This window comes from Lethenteron reissneri, chromosome 16, assembly GCF_015708825.2.
Source record: "Lethenteron reissneri isolate LAM-NWPU_2019-01 chromosome 16, ASM1570882v1, whole genome shotgun sequence".
NCBI lineage: Eukaryota > Metazoa > Chordata > Hyperoartia > Petromyzontiformes > Petromyzontidae > Lethenteron > Lethenteron reissneri.
The window spans coordinates 1,824,156-1,846,913 of NC_083794.1; the positions used below are offsets into that span (position 1 = coordinate 1,824,156).

General features: G+C 42.0%; 1 protein-coding gene and 1 long non-coding RNA gene across 2 annotated transcripts in view; both read left to right on the forward strand.

Annotated features, from left to right (window-relative positions):
* The window catches only part of LOC133342853 (leukocyte cell-derived chemotaxin-2 homolog), an 89,928-nt gene that overhangs the window by 66,186 nt on the left and 984 nt on the right, over positions 1 to 22,758 (forward strand). The gene's annotated exons all lie outside the window — the stretch shown is intronic.
* LOC133342854 (uncharacterized) lies at positions 4,907 to 9,344 on the forward strand. The gene is made up of 4 exons (XR_009755189.1): positions 4,907 to 5,035; positions 6,932 to 7,057; positions 7,849 to 7,983; positions 9,225 to 9,344. It is a non-coding gene; the product is annotated as an uncharacterized LOC133342854 (long non-coding RNA).

Consider the following 22,758-nt stretch of genomic DNA (forward strand, 5'->3'; position numbering starts at 1 on the left):
CAAATGGCAATGGTTCATTGATGTAGCTCGCAGCCTGGTCTCCAATTTGAGCGAGCGCGAGGATCGATACTTTAGCCTACTCTGTTGTTGAATTTCGAATTTTGACGTTACTTTAAAACCATGCAGGATGGTTGGGCTTTTTGCCTTAACTATGTCTGGCTGACACTCCCACTGTCTCTGCCGCCTGCACGGGTGACATGTGCCCGTTCATCAGGCCTTATCTTTCCTTGAAGCAAGGTTGCAAATTCTGCCATCCTAGCCCTCCTCCAGTTCATTACTTAACAACACCTGGTGTTTTGCAGTTTGCTGCGCTTTTGGTGTGTTTCATTCATAAAAAAAAACAAGTAAAAAGATAATATATAAAAATCATCAAATATTATTAATCTCAATTTTGGAAGAAGGGTTAGTATACAACAGCCCCCCATAGGGAGCCTCTGTAGGAGCTCCTGGAGTGCCCTCTCCACGCGGGCCATGCGGTCCTCCATGGGGTCCTCCAGGCGATCCGGGCCCCCTGCTGCTGCTTCTGATAGCAGGCCCCCTTGTTGCCCGGGATGGGAAGGATCCCCGGCCCCTGCTTCCTCCTCCCTTGGCTCTTTCCCGCGGGGATTTTTCTTTGTAGCCATGAGATCCCACCGCTGCCACCAGATGTAAAGTAGGAGCCGACACCAGATTGCAGGGGTCTCGTCCTTTATTCCTTTCCTTCCATCCACACCTGTCCCCCAGCCGTCCCAATATCGTTCCCGCCAAAGGCCCCTTCTTCCCGCCCGTTCTCTCCTTATATCTCCTCGATCACCCCTCCCACTAACCCATCTATTGGTGGGAATCCTTCCCCTGACACCCCTACAGATGTAAAAATGGAGCCCATAGCCTCAGTGACATGTTGTATGTGTCTTGCTTTCTGGTGGGAATTAGACCAGAAAAGGACAGAAAGGCTGCCTTCCTATTCAAACTGAATACCGTTCAGCCGGCAGGACTGAATGAAAGCCTGACCTTCATTTAACACATGGTATTATTATTGAGTGCGAGATTAATTGCATCCCTCTATGTAATCCAACGTGTGCTTCAATTGGTGAAACCTCCGATTGAAGCACACATTTGTTTACATTACAATTAATTTACCAGTGAAAGTGGACAGCAAAAGCTAAAAAGATAACCGTTTTTAAATTGTCTCCCATAAATTCCTCTACCGCGATCCATATTTGGGTTTGGATTAGTTTATGAAAACATACATTAAACCAAATGACACTAATGATAAGAATTTGGCATGAAACTACACATATCTATCATTGTATTCGCTATGAAAACCGACGTTTTTATTATTACACGCTTTTATTTAACTCACTCCGTCTGTTGTATCCTCAAAAAAGAAATAATGTAACTCAATTTTTACCCACTTCCCAATGTGCTATCGACGGCAAACTTGAAATACCTGTCATACTGATGACAATACTATATTCTATCATAAAAATCCAAAACATATTTTTAAACATTTTACACGCCGAGGGGCGGGGGAGGTGGAAGGAGGGGAGGGGCGAAGGGGGCAGGAGGAGGGGCAGCACGGACTGTACATTTCATTAAAGCGTGTTTTTAAAAAAAATATTTTTAAATAACTTATTAGTTCCTGCACCCTGCTTACAAGGTTCAGGAATTTGTAACCTTTAAAAGTGCCTTTGATCCTAACATTTATTGAGAGGGACTGTAATCCTATTGAAATAAAAATTTTGCTCAGGAATGCAACATTCAGAGCTTTATGCTAAATGTTGTATTGACCTTAATGCAATATAGTTACTCACAATGCAATGTTTCATTACCATTTTTAATGTACTCTGAATGCAAACTAGTTTAATTAGTAATACACGTTTGGTTATTGAAGGTTTTGACTGTTACTCAGTAGCTGCTAATAGGTTACTATACGTATGCAAAATTACAAACTGTTCGGGATTTTTTTTAGTCTCATCAGACCCCATATATAAAAGACAGTCTCCAACTTTTATCGACTCTATCTCTCTAGTCTATCTGCTATGCAGAATGATCATTGCCAAAAACGGTGCCTATTGTGTTTGTTTTCCTTTAAAGAAGTGTGAGAAGGCAATAGACCAACATAGAAAGCTGTTTCGTAGCATGTAAGATCGCACGTCATTCTGTTTTAATATTTTTACTGTGCTAACAGCATGCCAACAAAGTATCAACTGTACAGAAAGTAATGGAAGGTGTCAGTACACTGGCGAGGAATGCAGAGGCACATACGTTGAGAATCAGTGCCCTGGCCCAGGTCACTGTCAGTGCTGCAGACGTGAGTATCTAAAAAAAAAAATCTGTATTCATTTAGACACCACACTAAATTAAATGAGCAGCTAATAGTTTGGTCTGAAATGATAAGAGTGAATAATCAATTGTATGTAACACATTTATCAATATATGCAATGTAAATTAGAAAACAGGTACAGTATAAGATGTCTTTCACACCAGGGTAATGCCGAGCGCCGAGTGTCACACAGACCACCACCGCCTTATCCGCTGAAAACTCAAACTCAGCTTCCACTTTAAGCCCAAACCAAAGAAAGGTAGCGCCCCGAGGAAGAAGCTCAAAGTCTGCAGCCTTCAGTCTGCCGCGTTCAAAGCAGTTTTCCAAAAAAGCCTACGATCTAGGCTAGAGGAACCGAGCTGCCTAGCAAACTCGCCTCCGGTTCCTGAAGTGCTGCGGGACCGCATAAAAACTGCTGTTCTGCAAACATCTGAAGATACCCTCGGATTCTCCACGAAGAAAAACAGAGATTGGTTCGATGAGAACAACTTAGAAGTCCAGGAGCTGCTGTCAAAGAAGAGATCAGCACACCAGGCCCACCTGGCCCAACCATCTTGCCCGCATAAAAAAGCAGCCTTCCGCCTAGAATGCAGCAACCTCCAGCGCAAGCTTCGAGAGATTCAGAACGAGTGATGGACCATCCTCGCAAGTAAGAACTCAGGTTTACGCTGATACTGGCGACTACAGGGGATTCTACGAAGCTCTAAAAGCGGTATATGGCTGATCATACCAAATCCCGAGCCCCCTGCGGAGTGCAGACGGGAAAGAACTGCTCACTGAAAAGGACTCAATCCTGAACCGCTGCTCTGAGCACTTCTACACGCTATTCGATGCTAGCCACTCAGTTCAAGAACCAGCGATTGACCGCATCCCACAACAACCAGTGAAAACTGAACTGGATGTGGCACCAACATTACAAGAGACTGAGGATGCCATTAAACAGCTGAAGAGTGGTAAAGCTGCAGGAGTTGATGGCATACCTCCTGAAGTATGAAAGAACGGAGGCCCAACACTGCACACCAAACTCCATGAATTCTTCATCCGCTGCTGGGAGCAGGGTAAACTCCCTCAAGACCTCAAAAATGCAGTCATCATCACCCTGTACAAGAACAAAAGGGAGAAATCAGACTGTTCCAATTATCGTGTCCGCCGCCGGCAAAATCATCGCAAGAGTACTGCTGAATAGACTGGTACCCGCAATAGCTGAAGATCACCTCCCAGAGACCCAGTGTGGCTTCAGAGCCAACTGGGGAACCACAGACATGTTTGTCCTGAGGCAGATTCAGGAGAAGTGCCGGGAGCAAAACAAACATTTCAGAAGGCCATTTTGGTACAACACATCTCTTTGTTCAAGTTTCACTTATTTGATATTGTGAAAGACATTGCTTCTTCAAGTGTGACATACGGCACTTCCTCCTTTATCTGAATAATGGTTTGAGTCATCGGACGTATTTTTTTCTACGCTATAAAAATACTCAGTAGAATTTTTCCACTAACTTAAAAAATTATTCAACCATAATCGAATTCAACCACCACTGACACCTGTCTCAAGGCAAATTAATCTTGCCACAACTTGACAATTGGCAAAAACTGGTCCAATCCGAGTATTTTCCACAGGCACTGAGAGACCACTTGAAATCTTGACTGAACCTGAGCCGGGCCATTGCATCTCTGCGATCCAGTCGTTCAAAGTACCGTATTCTGACCACCACCTTATTATTTCGCTACAATGACCCAGGCCTATCGCAATCAAAACTACCCTGTATTCACACATTCTAGGAAGCATCAATTTTTCAACCGCTGAGCATCTACTCGCCAAATCCCTCTGCATCTTATCCCCTTCACCCAACTCATCAGCTTGAAGCTGATCACCGTTGGACAAACTGGCCCCGCTCAAATTTCGATCTTCATCAAGTAAAATGAAAACTCTCAACGGTTGCGATAAAATCTTGCCCACGTAATCCTTGGCGTATGTCATCCTCGGATAGATTCCCTCGCTTCCCTTCACTCCCTCCACTGACTTGTTTTCACCAGCAAGATTTCTTACCTCTACCACCGTACATTTACTTTCAGTTATCCACTGTATATTTCTTCACTCTTGTCACCCTGTACTACAGCGCGTGGTAGAACACTGCAGTGTGAATCACAACCTCCTAAATATGCCAAGGACTAGGACCATCACTGCTGGGTGTTGTTTCTCTGTGGCAGCTGCCTCCCTCTGGAAAGCAATCCTGCTGGATATTCGCAGCAGCGTTCAATCTACACATATTTTTTTAAGAGACTTAAAGGCTTTCCCTTTTTGCCTGGCTTTTGGCTCTTTGCCTCAGAGTCACGATTAATTATGTCTGTGAAATGTTGTGTGCACAATGTTGCATTATTATTACGGATGCATTGGAAACAATTGGGTAAATATAAGTCGCCAATTTGAAGAAAGTGTATTGTTTATAGTGTTCTTATCTGGAAAATTGTCTACATTTTGCTCTTTTTTTTACACCAAAACTAAAAAAGGCATGATGCAAAATAGAATGAGTTTAATAGCACGGAGGATTGAATGTCATTGTTTTAATATTTGTGTTGCTGCTTGGGGGGGGGGGTTAACAGGGTGCCAACGGTATAGTAAACACTGCTCCAGCCGTGGTGGAAAGTGTCAGTACGCTGGCGACACTTGCAATGGCGAATACGTAAACGGTGGTGAATGCCCTGGAGGAGACAACTGTCAGTGCTGCCTCCGTGAGTATCCACAAGCCTGCATTCATGCATGGCACACAACACTAAGTGAATGAGCAGATAATAGATTGGTCTTAATGGGACAGATTGAAATGAAACAGCTCCCACTAATTCAGAATAACCCCCCTATTTGCTACTTTCATCTTCCCATTTATTGTTATGATGTATTTTAAGTACCGTATTGAGTTGTGTTGCTTGATTTCAAGTTCATTTGTTTAACCAGGTAAGAAGTCATCTCTTGATTCTGCAGAGAAGTTTTTTTCTGCTGCCTCATATATCTGAAGCTAAATAAAGGGACCAGGGGCCCTGACCACCCCTACGTGCTCACTTATTTGATATTGTGAAAGACATTGCTTCTTCAAGTGTGACATACGGCACTTCCTCCTTTATCTGAATAATGGTTTGAGTCATCGGACGTAATTTCTTCTATGTGATAAAAATACCGAGTAGAATTTTTCCACTAACTTGAAAAATTATCCAACCAAAATCGAAGTCAACCACCACTGACAGCTGTCTCCAGGCAATTGAATCTTGCCACAACTTGACAATCTGCAAAAACTGGTCCAATCCGAGTATCTTCCACAGGCACTGAGAGACCACTTGATATCTTGACTGAACCTAACCCGGGCCATTTCCTCTCTGCGATCCAGTCGTTCCAAGTACCATATTCTGGCCACCACCTTATCGTAATTTCGCTACAATGACCCAGGCCTATCGCAATCAAAACTACCCTCTATTCACGCATTCTAAGAAGCATCAATTTTCCAACCGTTGAGCATCTACTCGCCAAATCCCTCTGCATCTTATCTCCTTCACCCAACCCAGGTGTCTGCGCTCATCAGCTTGAAGCTGATCGCCGTTGGACAAATTGGCCCCTTTACACCATTGGTACCTCATTTGCCAGTAAAAAATATGATAATTGGTTTTTTATCCTTTTATCTGGCAACAAAACTGACACCTTTTTTACGAGGAGTCATGTTTGCATAGACCACAATACCATGTGAAACTAGCTCTAAGAAAAGCTGTCTCGGGTGTGGACCAATCAACTTCAAGGACAGTACATACATTATCAGAGTTATGTTTTTGTGTTTGCATTATGACTGCAGGTATTGTGGTCTATGCAAACATGACTCCTCTAAACAATTATCAAACTGGCCCCTCTCAAATCTCGATCTTCATCTTCATCAAGTAACATGAAAACTCTCAATGGTTGCGATAAAATTTTGCCCACGTAATCCTTGGCATATGTCATCCTCGGATATATTGCATCGCTTCCCTTCACTCCCTCCACTGACTTTTTTTCACCAGCAAGGTCAGCTACAAGATTTCTTACCTCTGCCGCCGTATTCTGTGGTCCACTGTATATTTCTTCACTCCTGTCACCCTGTACTACAGTGCATAATAGAACACTGCAGTGTGAATCACAACCTCCTAAATATGCCAAGGACTAGGACCATCACTGCTAGGTGTTGTTTCTCTGTGGCAGCCGCCTCCCTCTGGAAAGCAATCCTGCTGGATATTCGCAGCAGCGTTCAATCTACACATTTTTTTAAGAGACTTAAAGGCTTTCCATTTTTTGCCTGACTTTTGAGTAACACCGGGCTTGGCTCTGTGCCTCAGTCACGATCAAATTTTTCTGTGAAATGTTGTGTGCACAGTGTTGCATTATTGTTATGGATGCATTGGAAACAATTGGGAAAAAGTCAGTCGCCAACTTGAAAAAAGTTTATTGTTTGATGACAAAGTGTTCTTATCTGGAAAATTGTCTACATTTAGCTATTTTTTTTACACCAAAACTAAAAAAGGCATGATGCAAAATAGACTGAAGTTTAATAGCACGGAGGATTGAATGTCATTGTTTTAATATTTGTGTTGCTGCTTGGGGGGGGGGGGTAACAGGGTGCAAACAGTATAGTAAACAGTGCTCCAGCCGTGGTGGAAAGTGTCAGTACGCTGGCGGCACATGCAATGGCGGATATGTCAAGGATAAATGCCTTGAAAAAGACAACTGTCAGTGCTGCCTCCGTGAGTATCCACAAGCCTGCATTCATGCATGGCACACAACACTAAGTGAATGAGCAGATAATAGATTGGTCTTAATGGGACAGATTGAAATGAAACAGCTCCCATTTACTAATTCAGAATAACCCCCCTATTTGCTACTTCATCTTCCCATTTATTGTTATGATGTATTTTAAGCACCGTATTGAGTTGTGTTGCTTGATTTCAAGTTTATTTGTTTAACCAGGTGGGAATTCATCTCTTGATTCTGCAGAGAAGCTTTCTTCTGCTGTCTCATATATTTGAAAGCTAAATAAAGGGACCAAGGGCCCTGACCACCCCTACGTTATCGCGGAGTTTAGGTAAATTTTCTTGCGTATATCCCTTAAGGAATCGGAGATTGGACAAGTTTTTACCTATGCAAATTATAGAATGGCATAGGCCGTTTGGTACTCAGGCTCCAGGTCTCTACATTTATTGAGCTCAGCAGTCTCCGGAATGTGATAATTGAAAAGTTTTTTTTATGGAACAGAGGTGCCTTGGGTGGTGTAATTGAGAAATATTTTTAGATTCAGAGCAAATGAGATGTAATTTTGCTGTAATTTAGGATGCGTGGATGTAGCAAGTGTGATATTAATAGTATATGAATTTAACCAATTGCTATGCTTTAAGGGTGAACTAATGAGGGATTAAAAGTGACATTATGGGTATATGTTCTGCTTGTCAACATATTGGAGGCTGGGCAATGCTCCTCTCACGCCGGGTGACTGTGGCTGACCGATGTCTCCCCTTTCACGTGATGGGACTGCATGTAGCCTGTAAGCAGGGTGGAAAGTGTCAGGCGCTTGGTGAGATGTGTCAGGAAAAGAACAACCCGAACGTGACATGCAACGGAAAATACTACCCGGACATGTGCTCCGTGGATGCAGAAAACTGTCAGTGCTGCATTGGTGAGTTATAAATAAGTCTGAATTATTACATTAAACACAGCACTAAGTCATACGACCTGAGAATACTTTGGTCTATTCTTAAAATGTACTGAGAGTCAATTTAGCATTCTATACTGAGGGCTGAATTGGAAACAATTGGCATAATTTAATGTACATGTATTCTAGACTCATGCAACACCATTATTTTTAATAAAAGAAATACAATGAGTTGTGGACTGTAAAATGAATGTTAGTCTGATATGACAGATATTCTTTCCAAGCAAAATGATACATTTTTTTCTTTTTTACATCGGGACTAAAATAACTCTATGCTAAATATTATATCCAAAATGTGGAATTAGTGTGTTTTGTATCTGTACTTGCCACATAGCTATGGTTACGTATGCATCTGTGCTTTAAGCAAAAGGGCCATTTTTGCGTGATTCATAATGTGAAGGACAAACCATTTATCTCGAGTAAATTTGGCAGGTTGTTTGTCTCTCAGGATGAGGCCCTCCACTAATTATGATTACATTTGTTTGGGTAGTTATTGCCACAGACTATTTTAAAAAGCAATGATATTGATTCGATTGAAAATCACGATGTTTATATGCGCATGTCTAGTGCCAAAATTGCAAAAAATTAATCATAGCCTCCTCTATAAAAGCCGATCTTGACACCGCTAGTACCAGTCATCAGCAAGTCCAATTAGCTACAGATCCTCCTGTACCGCTTCAGCCCATTTCTTTTCTAGCCATGCCATGCCTGTCTAGCGCACTCTATCCGTCCAAATGGAAGCTGCTTGAGCATATGGGCTACACACGTACAGTGCAAAAGAGGTTCAGCATACATACATGAGCCAGCCAATGCAGCCTCGCCTGCCAGAAGAGCTCACTGACAGGACTGTGTCCAGATCTTTCAAGGATGTTAGCTCTTCACACCATAAAGTCTGGTTAAACCCAGGATTGTTCATAGGCAAGCCAGCCTGAATGTTTAGAAACGGTGCAGACGTTAATTTACCCTTTAAGAATTATTTTAACATCACCAATTCCACAATGATACAGGATGGAGTCGTAGATAGCCAATTCTGATGTAATTTGTGTAATGAGAGAGAACAATGGGTCGGGGGACTGAGTCATAGGTCCCAAACTGGAGACTCAGAATTTACAGTCTGTGTAACACAAAAAAGAATCCTCTTTCATAACATAAAGGAAATAATGTAATGCTAATTTAATATTTCTACTTTTGCTGGGTGCTAACAGAATGCAAACAGAATACAAACTGTTCGATATTTGGTGGAGTATGCCAGTACGTTGGTGAGAAATGCAGAGGAACGTACTTCCCATACCAGTGCTCTGAAAAACTCCACTGTCAGTGCTGCGTCCGTGAGTATCTTCAAGTCTGCATTCATGACGACAGATTTGCCCAACATCTTCTATCAGCTTGCTGTGCAGACATGTATAAACCAGTGGCTCACCTCTTTAACAGTGGGGACAACAGCGTCAGTAACATGTTGGTAGTGTCTTGATTTATGGTGGGAATGAGACCATAAAAAGTACACAAGTCGGCAGGCCTACGTGAACACTCGTCATTCACTTAAAACATAGCTTTATTATTGAGTGCTAGACAAACCATATCCCTTTGTAAGTTCATATATGGTGTGCCTACTAATGGAATGCACATTATTTAATTAACACATTTTATTTCTCAGTAAAATTGGACAGCAAGAGATAAAAATACACTCATATAAAACAAATGTATGTTCCTCTACCCTGATAATTGGTTCTTTACCCTTCTATCTGGCAACAAAACTGACACCTTTTTACAAGGAGTCATGTTTGCATAGACCGCAATACCTGCAGTCATAAATACAAGCAAAAGACATAACTCTGATAATGTGCACTGTCCTTGAAGTTGATTGGTCCACACCCGAGACAGCTTTCCTTCGAGCCTAGTCTCACATGGGTTGGACCAGAAGACGCCAAAAGGCGCACAACTCAAAGACAATGCACCATCAGAGTATGAGAGCTCGAGGCAAACATCTACACTATGGGGACCTCATTTGCCAGTAAAAATATGATAATTGGTTCTTTACCCTTCTATCTGGCAACAAAACGGACACCTTTTTACAAGGAGTCATGTTTGCATAGACCGCAATACCTGGAAACAATTGGGAAAAAGTAAGTCGCCAACTTGAAAAAAGTTTATTGTTTGATGACAAAGTGTTCTTATCTGGAAAATTGTCTACATTTAGCTATTTTTTTTACACCAAAACTAAAAAAGGCATGATGCAAAATAGACTGAAGTTTAATAGCACGGAGGATTGAATGTCATTGTTTTAATATTTGTGTTGCTGCTTGGGGGGGGGGGGGGGAACAGGGTGCAAACAGTATAGTAAACAGTGCTCCAGCCGTGGTGGAAAGTGTCAGTACGCTGGCGGCACATGCAATGGCGGATATGTCAAGGATAAATGCCTTGAAAAAGACAACTGTCAGTGCTGCCTCCGTGAGTATCCACAAGCCTGCATTCATGCATGGCACACAACACTAAGTGAATGAGCAGATAATAGATTGGTCTTAATGGGACAGATTGAAATGAAACAGCTCCCATTTACTAATTCAGAATAACCCCCCTATTTGCTACTTCATCTTCCCATTTATTGTTATGATGTATTTTAAGCACCGTATTGAGTTGTGTTGCTTGATTTCAAGTTTATTTGTTTAACCAGGTGGGAATTCATCTCTTGATTCTGCAGAGAAGCTTTCTTCTGCTGTCTCATATATTTGAAAGCTAAATAAAGGGACCAAGGGCCCTGACCACCCCTACGTTATCGCGGAGTTTAGGTAAATTTTCTTGCGTATATCCCTTAAGGAATCGGAGATTGGACAAGTTTTTACCTATGCAAATTATAGAATGGCATAGGCCGTTTGGTACTCAGGCTCCAGGTCTCTACATTTATTGAGCTCAGCAGTCTCCGGAATGTGATAATTGAAAAGTTTTTTTTATGGAACAGAGGTGCCTTGGGTGGTGTAATTGAGAAATATTTTTAGATTCAGAGCAAATGAGATGTAATTTTGCTGTAATTTAGGATGCGTGGATGTAGCAAGTGTGATATTAATAGTATATGAATTTAACCAATTGCTATGCTTTAAGGGTGAACTAATGAGGGATTAAAAGTGACATTATGGGTATATGTTCTGCTTGTCAACATATTGGAGGCTGGGCAATGCTCCTCTCACGCCGGGTGACTGTGGCTGACCGATGTCTCCCCTTTCACGTGATGGGACTGCATGTAGCCTGTAAGCAGGGTGGAAAGTGTCAGGCGCTTGGTGAGATGTGTCAGGAAAAGAACAACCCGAACGTGACATGCAACGGAAAATACTACCCGGACATGTGCTCCGTGGATGCAGAAAACTGTCAGTGCTGCATTGGTGAGTTATAAATAAGTCTGAATTATTACATTAAACACAGCACTAAGTCATATGACCTGAGAATACTTTGGTCTATTCTTAAAATGTACTGAGAGTCAATTTAGCATTCTATACTGAGGGCTGAATTGGAAACAATTGGCATAATTTAATGTACATGTATTCTAGACTCATGCAACACCATTATTTTTAATAAAAGAAATACAATGAGTTGTGGACTGTAAAATGAATGTTAGTCTGATATGACAGATATTCTTTCCAAGCAAAATGATACATTTTTTTCTTTTTTACATCGGGACTAAAATAACTCTATGCTAAATATTATATCCAAAATGTGGAATTAGTGTGTTTTGTATCTGTACTTGCCACATAGCTATGGTTACGTATGCATCTGTGCTTTAAGCAAAAGGGCCATTTTTGCGTGATTCATAATGTGAAGGACAAACCATTTATCTCGAGTAAATTTGGCAGGTTGTTTGTCTCTCAGGATGAGGCCCTCCACTAATTATGATTACATTTGTTTGGGTAGTTATTGCCACAGACTATTTTAAAAAGCAATGATATTGATTCGATTGAAAATCACGATGTTTATATGCGCATGTCTAGTGCCAAAATTGCAAAAAATTAATCATAGCCTCCTCTATAAAAGCCGATCTTGACACCGCTAGTACCAGTCATCAGCAAGTCCAATTAGCTACAGATCCTCCTGTACCGCTTCAGCCCATTTCTTTTCTAGCCATGCCATGCCTGTCTAGCGCACTCTATCCGTCCAAATGGAAGCTGCTTGAGCATATGGGCTACACACGTACAGTGCAAAAGAGGTTCAGCATACATACATGAGCCAGCCAATGCAGCCTCGCCTGCCAGAAGAGCTCACTGACAGGACTGTGTCCAGATCTTTCAAGGATGTTAGCTCTTCACACCATAAAGTCTGGTTAAACCCAGGATTGTTCATAGGCAAGCCAGCCTGAATGTTTAGAAACGGTGCAGACGTTAATTTACCCTTTAAGAATTATTTTAACATCACCAATTCCACAATGATACAGGATGGAGTCGTAGATAGCCAATTCTGATGTAATTTGTGTAATGAGAGAGAACAATGGGTCGGGGGACTGAGTCATAGGTCCCAAACTGGAGACTCAGAATTTACAGTCTGTGTAACACAAAAAAGAATCCTCTTTCATAACATAAAGGAAATAATGTAATGCTAATTTAATATTTCTACTTTTGCTGGGTGCTAACAGAATGCAAACAGAATACAAACTGTTCGATATTTGGTGGAGTATGCCAGTACGTTGGTGAGAAATGCAGAGGAACGTACTTCCCATACCAGTGCTCTGAAAAACTCCACTGTCAGTGCTGCGTCCGTGAGTATCTTCAAGTCTGCATTCATGACGACAGATTTGCCCAACATCTTCTATCAGCTTGCTGTGCAGACATGTATAAACCAGTGGCTCACCTCTTTAACAGTGGGGACAACAGCGTCAGTAACATGTTGGTAGTGTCTTGATTTATGGTGGGAATGAGACCATAAAAAGTACACAAGTCGGCAGGCCTACGTGAACACTCGTCATTCACTTAAAACATAGCTTTATTATTGAGTGCTAGACAAACCATATCCCTTTGTAAGTTCATATATGGTGTGCCTACTAATGGAATGCACATTATTTAATTAACACATTTTATTTCTCAGTAAAATTGGACAGCAAGAGATAAAAATACACTCATATAAAACAAATGTATGTTCCTCTACCCTGATAATTGGTTCTTTACCCTTCTATCTGGCAACAAAACTGACACCTTTTTACAAGGAGTCATGTTTGCATAGACCGCAATACCTGCAGTCATAAATACAAGCAAAAGACATAACTCTGATAATGTGCACTGTCCTTGAAGTTGATTGGTCCACACCCGAGACAGCTTTCCTTCGAGCCTAGTCTCACATGGGTTGGACCAGAAGACGCCAAAAGGCGCACAACTCAAAGACAATGCACCATCAGAGTATGAGAGCTCGAGGCAAACATCTACACTATGGGGACCTCATTTGCCAGTAAAAATATGATAATTGGTTCTTTACCCTTCTATCTGGCAACAAAACGGACACCTTTTTACAAGGAGTCATGTTTGCATAGACCGCAATACCTGCAGTCATAAATACAAACAAAAGACATAACTCTGATAATGCAGGTATTGCGGTCTATGCAAACATGACTCCTTGTAAAAAGGTGTCAGTTTTGTTGCCAGATAGAAGGGTAAATAACCAATTATCATATTTTTACTGGCAAATGAGGTCCCCATAGTGTAGATGTTTGCCCCGAGCTCTCATACTCTGATGGTGCATTGTCTTTGAGTTGTGCGCCTTTTGGCGTCTTCTGGTCCAACCCATGTGAGACTAGGCTCGAAGGAAAGCTGTCTCGGGTGTGGACCAATCAACTTCAAGGACAGTGCACATTATCAGAGTTATGTCTTTTGTTTGTATTTATGACTGCAGGTATTGCGGTCTATGCAAACATGACTCCTTGTAAAAAGGTGTCAGTTTTGTTGCCAGATAGAAGGGTAAAGAACCAATTATCATATTTTTACTGGCAAATGAGGTCCCCATAGTGTAGATGTTTGCCCCGAGCTCTCATACTCTGATGGTGCATTGTCTTTGAGTTGTGCGTCTTCTGGTCCAACCCATGTGAGACTAGGCTCGAAGGAAAGCTGTCTCGGGTGTGGACCAATCAACTTCAAGGACAGTGCACATTATCAGAGTTATGTCTTTTGTTTGTATTTATGACTGCAGGTATTGCGGTCTATGCAAACATGACTCCTTGTAAAAAGGTGTCAGTTTTGTTGCCAGATAGAAGGGTAAAGAACCAATTATCATATTTTTACTGGCAAATGAGGTCCCCATAGTGTAGATGTTTGCCCCGAGCTCTCATACTCTGATGGTGCATTGTCTTTGAGTTGTGCGTCTTATGGTCCAACCCATGTGAGACTAGGCTCGAAGGAAAGCTGTCTCGGGTGTGGACCAATCAACTTCAAGGACAGTGCACTTTATCAGAGTTATGTCTTTTGTTTGTATTTATGACTGCAGGTATTGCGGTCTATGCAAACATGACTCCTTGTAAAAAGGTGTCAGTTTTGTTGCCAGATAGAAGGGTAAAGAACCAATTATCATATTTTTACTGGCAAATGAGGTCCCCATAGTGTAGATGTTTGCCCCGAGCTCTCATACTCTGATGGTGCATTGTCTTTGAGTTGTGCGCCTTTTGGCGTCTTCTGGTCCAACCCATGTGAGACTAGGCTCGAAGGAAAGCTGTCTCGGGTGTGGACCAATCAACTTCAAGGACAGTGCACATTATCAGAGTTATGTCTTTTGTTTGTATTTATGACTGCAGGTATTGCGGTCTATGCAAACATGACTCCTTGTAAAAAGGTGTCAGTTTTGTTGCCAGATAGAAGGGTAAAGAACCAATTATCATATTTTTACTGGCAAATGAGGTCCCCATAGTGTAGATGTTTGCCCCGAGCTCTCATACTCTGATGGTGCATTGTCTTTGAGTTGTGCGCCTTTTGGCGTCTTCTGGTCCAACCCATGTGAGACTAGGCTCGAAGGAAAGCTGTCTCGGGTGTGGACCAATCAACTTCAAGGACAGTGCACATTATCAGAGTTATGTCTTTTGTTTGTATTTATGACTGCAGGTATTGCGGTCTATGCAAACATGACTCCTTGTAAAAAGGTGTCAGTTTTGTTGCCAGATAGAAGGGTAAAGAACCAATTATCATATTTTTACTGGCAAATGAGGTCCCCATAGTGTAGATGTTTGCCCCGAGCTCTCATACTCTGATGGTGCATTGTCTTTGAGTTGTGCGCCTTTTGGCGTCTTCTGGTCCAACCCATGTGAGACTAGGCTCGAAGGAAAGCTGTCTCGGGTGTGGACCAATCAACTTCAAGGACAGTGCACATTATCAGAGTTATGTCTTTTGTTTGTATTTATGACTGCAGGTATTGCGGTCTATGCAAACATGACTCCTTGTAAAAAGGTGTCAGTTTTGTTGCCAGATAGAAGGGTAAAGAACCAATTATCATATTTTTACTGGCAAATGAGGTCCCCATAGTGTAGATGTTTCCTCTACCCTGCTTGCAAAGTTCAGGGATGTAAAATATTTGGAAGTTCCTTTGATCTTAACATATTTGAGAGGTTGACTAACTCTATTGAAATGACAATTGGCCAAGAATACATGACGATGTGAATTATGCTAATTTTTGTTTGTTGACCTCAATGCAACAGGGCTACATGTAATGCAATGTGACAGCAATATTTTATGCTGTAGCTTTTAATACAAAATCGTTTATTTAGAAAGAACATTTTGACTGAAGAATTTTGTCCATTGCCCAATAGTGATTAATAGCTATTAAAAAAAACTGTTCATAAGCAACATTTTTTAATAAAAAATGGTGTAAAGCACATTCTCCAACTCTCATTATCTACTCTATCTCACTGGCTGCTGTATGTGCTATGAAGTGCCATTGACCAAATCGTTACCTATACTTCCTTTTGAGCCACGGTTATTGACGAATGTGAGTTTTGTATGTGTGCGTGTGCACTGTTGCCAACGCGGTATCACAAGATAATTTGCTCTGAACTCCATTGTTGCTGTGTGTGTTCTGCTGTATGTGTGTTGAACTTTTTTGCACCGTACGTAGCCAACCGTGCGAATCGGAGGTGCGGGGGAAGGACAACAAACTAAACACAAACAGCAGTTATAAATAAATTAGTTTTCAATCTAGATTTAGAAGTGCATAGTTCCAGTGCCTTCCTAATTTCGGAAGAGCATTCCAGACGGCCACATCTGAAAGTGTGCGATGCTGTAACCATCTTTGTTCCATGGCTAGCCAAAAGCCACTGCGAGGATGACCGGACTTCTTTTGGCTTAAGGTTAGGTATTCAAAGCGCGATGGTAAGTAACCTAACAAAGGGGTAGAGCGGGGGCTACGAGTTGGAACTGAGGTGACACTACAGATCTGTCTACTGTGTGGAGGACCTGTAACTGAATCACCAGCGAAACGTCGTACTCAAATTATAAATGTTGTGGGTTTCTTTTCCAAGACACCGGTGTGCTGAAGTAGCAACTAACTGGCTGTGGTCGTGTGGTGGTGGGTTTTACGACCCATTTATATTTACCCGATCTAACCCACCCAAAAAAAATGTGTTATGTGCTGTTTATCTCTGTTAGATATTGTAATTTCCTAACCAGGCTATCAATTCCACTTTGTGCTTGCTGCCATGTAACGACAAGTTAACCTTAAGGCAGTACCCCGGGGTACCAAAGTACCCGGCTCTCGCACAATGTCCGTGATTCAGTGATCTTTAGTCTGTTGATGGTCGGTGATGCGGCAATAGACTCATCTCGACAAGCTGTACACGATGCAATATTCAAAGTTACATTTTTCTGTAACGGATTTTTTATGCTAATGTTTGGCGTTTCGAAATCGCGGAGTAGCACTGATTTTGGATTGATTGGTACCCCAGTCGCGGAGTTAAGCACACCCCTGGAAAAAATAGTGTCCCAGAAATAAAATATTTAATTGCCTCGGCCATTTTGTATAAGTTAGTACCCCGGGGTACCCCCATAAGGATAAAATGGCGCGCACGTGGTGGACAGAACAGGAACTGACCTCATAATAGGGAGAGTTGGGGCCAAGGCATGGGATAGAGTTGAATGGCTGTCAACACATACGGTTTACTCGTATTCTTGTACAGGGAAATTGAGTTTTCAGGTCTTAACGGCGAAATACGGACAAAAAAACGTATTTGTTTGTGTTTCTCCCTTGTGATAAGACTTTGTAAAATAAACATTTAGATTTATAAGGGCCCGGAGTGACCAATGAGGTCTGAATCGGTCTGTAAAAAGGTAGGCACTTTATAAGGGGTTGACAGATATGGAGTTGGCACCGCGCAAGTTAAGTTAATTAATTAAATCATTGCTGTGTGGAGGTGCTGTAGCCGCGATGCAGCAAATATTAAGTGAATAACGCCTTTGGAGTTATTTTTTACTCCCTCATTGACTGCAGCATATTCAATCAATAAATCTTGATTTGTTACACGGAAAGTCCCATTTAGCCAGTTATCCAGCTAGCTTGCAAAGAAGATCCATGGTGCATCAGCACAGAACAACAACATCATAGCGATCCATACAGAGGAAGAGGCAACAAAGAATCAAAACTCGTCAGAGGTGGAGGCAAAAAGAGCGCTTTAAAGACGACAAAATAACATTATTAACAAAATGAACAGGCATATTGCACAAAACCAAGGACGAGGTAATGCAGGGTTGAAGAGGAGATGTGCACGAGGCGAGGCGAACTCGATTGAGCGAGAAAATCAAACCTCACGGGAATGGTGCCGCAGCAAGCGGGTTGCGTACAGAGCAGCAGCCGAGCTGTGTGCATTCTGAGCCAGGAGTGATTTTAAATTATGGAGGCAGAGGGAAGGGTAGAGCACCAAGTCTAAGTAGAGAGGTAAGGGCATTCCAGTACAGACGTGGGGCAGCAGCGTGGAAGGACACGTTGCAAAAGCTAATTTGAATAGCTGGTATTTTAGAAGAGGAAAGCACTTCTGAGGTTTCCACTGGTAATTTTCAGAGTTATGAGGTCCTTTTGAAATTTGGCGGGTTTGTTTAATAATAAGCCATTAACATTATTTTGGCTTTCAAAAAGATGTATTGAATATTTTTTGTAAAGGTAATATCTAATTTCGAAATATATACTTTGTCAATTTTACAGTCTATGCTGATGGCTAAATTGTAAACTCTCAGGAATGTTTAAGTCGCCTACGTTGTAGTTTTATGCAACGCCATTGTTTTCAATGAAAGGTATAACATGGGTTGAGAACTTTATGGCTTTATTTTAACATGACGTGTTGTACGGAAAAAAATCTCAGTTTTGCTTGTGTAAACTAGGACAAAAAATACTGAATATACAATAGATTGCTATTCAGTAGCATGGAGGATTGAATGCAATTCTGTTTTAACATGTATGTTGTTGCTGGGGGATTTTGACAGCATGCCAAGAGTATAGTGAAAAGTGTTCCAGTGTTGGTGGAAAGTGTCAGTTCATTGGTGACAAATGCGATGGCATAAGTGTCAAAACATTATGCAGTGGAATCAACTGTAAATGCTGCGTCCGTGAGTATCCACAAGCCTGCATTCTTGCATTCCACACAACATGAAGTAGAACGAGCAGAAAATCGATTAGTTTGAAAGGGACATTAAAATGAAATGGATACCACATGAATTAACACTAACCCCTTTTTGTTGCGTGCATATAGCCATGTATCGTTCTGATGTCTTTAAATACTGAGTTGCATTTCTTCTTTTCCCAAAATCTTTTGTAAATTCCATCTTTGGGTTGGCATTGTCGTCCCTTTTCATGTCTTGTTCTTCATTTCGTGTACTCTTTGCTTTTTACCTTGCCTCCAATTTCCATGTACTGTACATTACTACACTAGTTAGTCTAGTATTTAAAGTTCAGATCAATATCCAGATGTCGTCATGGCCTCTACACTCAACCAGATCATGCAGCCGAATGCACAGGCACACGAGCTCCAAGAGTTTTCCAACAGTGTTTCACCATCTGGATTTGTGTCTTCCCTTTGTCACGGGACTTGTGGATACCATTCCAATGCCCTCCTTCCCCATATAGCACACACCCACCGCTGCCGTTTTTTTCTTGATCACATCTATAACTCTTAGCTGCCCTGTTCCCTTCCGGACTTTTGCATTGTTTAATCTTGTCTTGCCATGAAAACCCTAGCATCCGCCTCAAAGACCCATCCTCATATTGATTATAGGGACACTAGTCGTTTTTGGCATAACGTTATATGTATAAAGCATATCATCTCAAATTCCTGCGGAGGGTTTCTCAGTGCTTCGCGCCTCGTCTGCCGTCCCTCCTGATGTCGTCTTCTTTCCCCTGCCCCATGTGTACAGATACTACTGACTCATTGTATGCAGGGTGTGTAGGCATATATGCCTACAAAATAAAAACAATTTTAGGGGGGGGGGTCGACAATTGTTGTAAACCTGTTGGATCAATTTTTTACCCCCACGTTTGATTAAGGCCTTCTGAAAGGTTCTTATAATTTAGTTGACGGATAAATGGAACGCTGGGATTTTATTAGAAATTGCAACAAACAAGCAAACGTTGATAATGTGTTCTTAATGTGTACTTATGAACCTAACCATACACTGTACGTTGTGTTATGATACTGTACAGCAAAATGGAAGCCCTTCTGTCATGGCTACGTGGAGAATGTCGTGAGAGGCTGCGAGGGTAAATTTTGGTGTGGAAGCTACAGGTCCCATCGGTAAGAGTTTTCATTCGCTCAGATCGAGACTACGCGAGGCAAAATCTTTACTTCTGGTGACTGGAATGGTCCAGTCCATCTGTTCCAAATTTGCTGGAGAAAATTGGCTGTTTTATGCCATTGAAAATTATTTTTGCAAATTATTGTTGTAAAATGTTATTCAATATCCCAAGTAATTCCCTATCCTCTTGTTCTATCTTCAGAAATATTTTTGTTTATTATTATACTGTGTATAACTATTTTAAGTGACAGAGTTTTTCTCAAGTAGTAGTTGTCTGAATAAATATGCAGCAGATTATCTTTAGATGACAGTCGTGAAAAATACAATTAAACCATTCTTGTGAAATTAGTGCAAGCAGACATGGTGTTATGTAACACTGATCCGATGCTAAAACCTGATTTAATTTTACGTAAGAATGCATTGGTGTTGAGTGGAGGACAGTCATTTTGCATTTCATGGCTCTGAGTAAATTTATTCTCGTAGCTGTATAATGACTATTCCAGTACTCATGTAGACTTAAATTGCATTGACTGTATTACAAAAGTGTCGTACACAATACGTGCATCTCTCATTACCCAAACAAGATTGGCATGTTTCTTTACAGCTTAAGTGTGCGAACCGTATTCCAGTCAGTTTTGGTGCTTTTGTAATAATACTCTGGAGACGGCTTGTGGAATCGGTCCTTTTATTTATTTGCTGGCAGGAAACGGGAAGTGGGCAGACAGATCGTAAGAGACGCACCACCACGTGGCACTCGGAGCCCCGCTCGCACGTGGCCCCTCTCTCTCTTCGTTCCTTGTCTCACCACGTGTCCCTCGGCTCTTCCCTTATTTAATGCCTGGGTCACGTGGTACGCTCCAGCCAATCCTTAATAGCCTGCGCTGAATGTTCCAGATTCCCCATCAACTCCCGGGACCACGCCCCTGACTTGTCTTCCCATTGGCTGAGGCCAAGACCAGCAGAACCAATCATCCTAGCTGACATCCCTCGATCACGCCAGGGCCATGCTCCCAGGCTCTCCCCCCATTGGCTGTAGAGCAGGACCGGCAGAGCCGATCACCACGTGAGCCGGACATAGGCTCTCATTACACTCTTATTGATGTATTTGTTTTGGTGTCCTTTCTGGCTTACCCCGAATTCAGGTTTCATGAAGTTTTACTGTATTAATTTTACGGGTCATTTTACACTGAAGCACACACTTAGCCATAGGTCATTTACCATCGCATATGTACATGTCTCACCTTTATGAAGATAACAGGTTTAATTTTTACATCAGTGAAAAACTGTTGATAAAACACCCACTGCCGTTATCTTCAATGGCTTTGTAATTGATAACAAATACACGTCACATTTTAACGGAGGCACGGGAAGGCCAGATTGAAACCATCTTATTTGATGGAACCAATTCGAATATGATTTGCTCAGCTGGCATTCTTAACATAGCACTTAAAGTCATCAGAACACAGTGAGTGCAAGTTCATGTCTAGGGTTGACTTTGCTCAGAAACCCTACAGGGTTAATACATTTGTTGAAGAGCACTCGACGACTCGGAGACAGATCTTCGGGTAAGGGCTTACGCCGGTGTTTATTAAGGGCTTCCGCCAAGGGCAACAAAGATGCAACACTTCCCCCAGGGGTAGGGGTCCTCGGCTCGGTCCTTCACTCGGACCCCTCACTCTGTCTGTTCCGTAGCACAGCTGGCTGCCCGGGCTGCCTCCTTTGCGCTGGCCGAGGGTTCATCCAACTTCGGCCAACCGAGGAGCGCAGCCACACCTCGCTCTTACGCTGGCCTCTCTCCAGACTCCTATCCCCTTACCCCTGGCCCTCACTTCCACCCTTCTTCTTCCCTAGTCTCCCGCAACGACCCCGTTTACGTCACGGGCTCCCGCTTAAGTACCCTTGCGAGACATGACCTCATCCCCTTCCAAGGTGCGCGTGACGCCACATTCCGTGACGTCGCCGCACCTGGAAGGCGGGCGTGGCGCCATGTCCGCACTACTCCTCTACACATTAACCACGTATTGGTAGGAAGTCGAGAGTGGTTGCTCCTTGGAGAAACTGTCCTTAACCCAACAGACATCAGGGATTCAGGGCCTCCACAGAGATAAGCATCATAACAATCAGTGGCAATTCACGTTGAAAGAATCATTCGTTTTTTTAAGACAAAACAATTCATAGAAAAGTTTTTATGAGAAAAATAATTTTTCATCTCCAGCTGCTTGGTGGGGCGGCGCCCAACGCCCCTAGTGGACGAACCGAGCCTGATAACAATATTGAGACACTGGGCATATTTTATTTGATTGAGATCTAGCCATGACAGGAACAATATTTGTACCGTATATGTATATTAATATGGGAAAATGACCTATTTTTCATTTAATACAGTCCACATGGCAAGCACATGGGAGTGGATATAATTTGCCCTGATGGACACAGAGTGAATGCACCATTCAAAGGAGTACTGAAGGGTTCGGCCAGGGCCTACAAGAAAAACAATCGCATCAATTACGGAGTGATACTTTACAATGATGGTAATGTTACACACTTGTAATAATTCATCCCATTTTGCACGATTTTATTCAATGATTGTACGTGTTTATTTCACATGTTCTTGCAGTATATAGCCTAACCTTATGATGAATGTGTAGCCTATTAAACCTTGATCCGTTATGTCAACATCATTACAATGTGATCCCACTATACGCATGTCCATGCCATACACAAACACATGAGTGTGGGTCGATAAGCAGAGAGGATACAGCCCCACGACCTGGCAATCGTTGGGGCCTGAGAAAAATATTTCCGGGTCTATGAAGTACATTGTCTTCCACTTGGGATTTATTGACCAGCAGTGATGGAAAAAACAATTAATGTCAGAAACAAGACATTGTATCAGTACGTAGACCAACCAGTGAATGCCAAATTGTAACTGAACAAAGAAATTCTATTCAATAACTTTGCATCTTGAAAAAAGACATTTATGCTTTTGTGCTGTGGAACATCTCTTGTGTGTAAA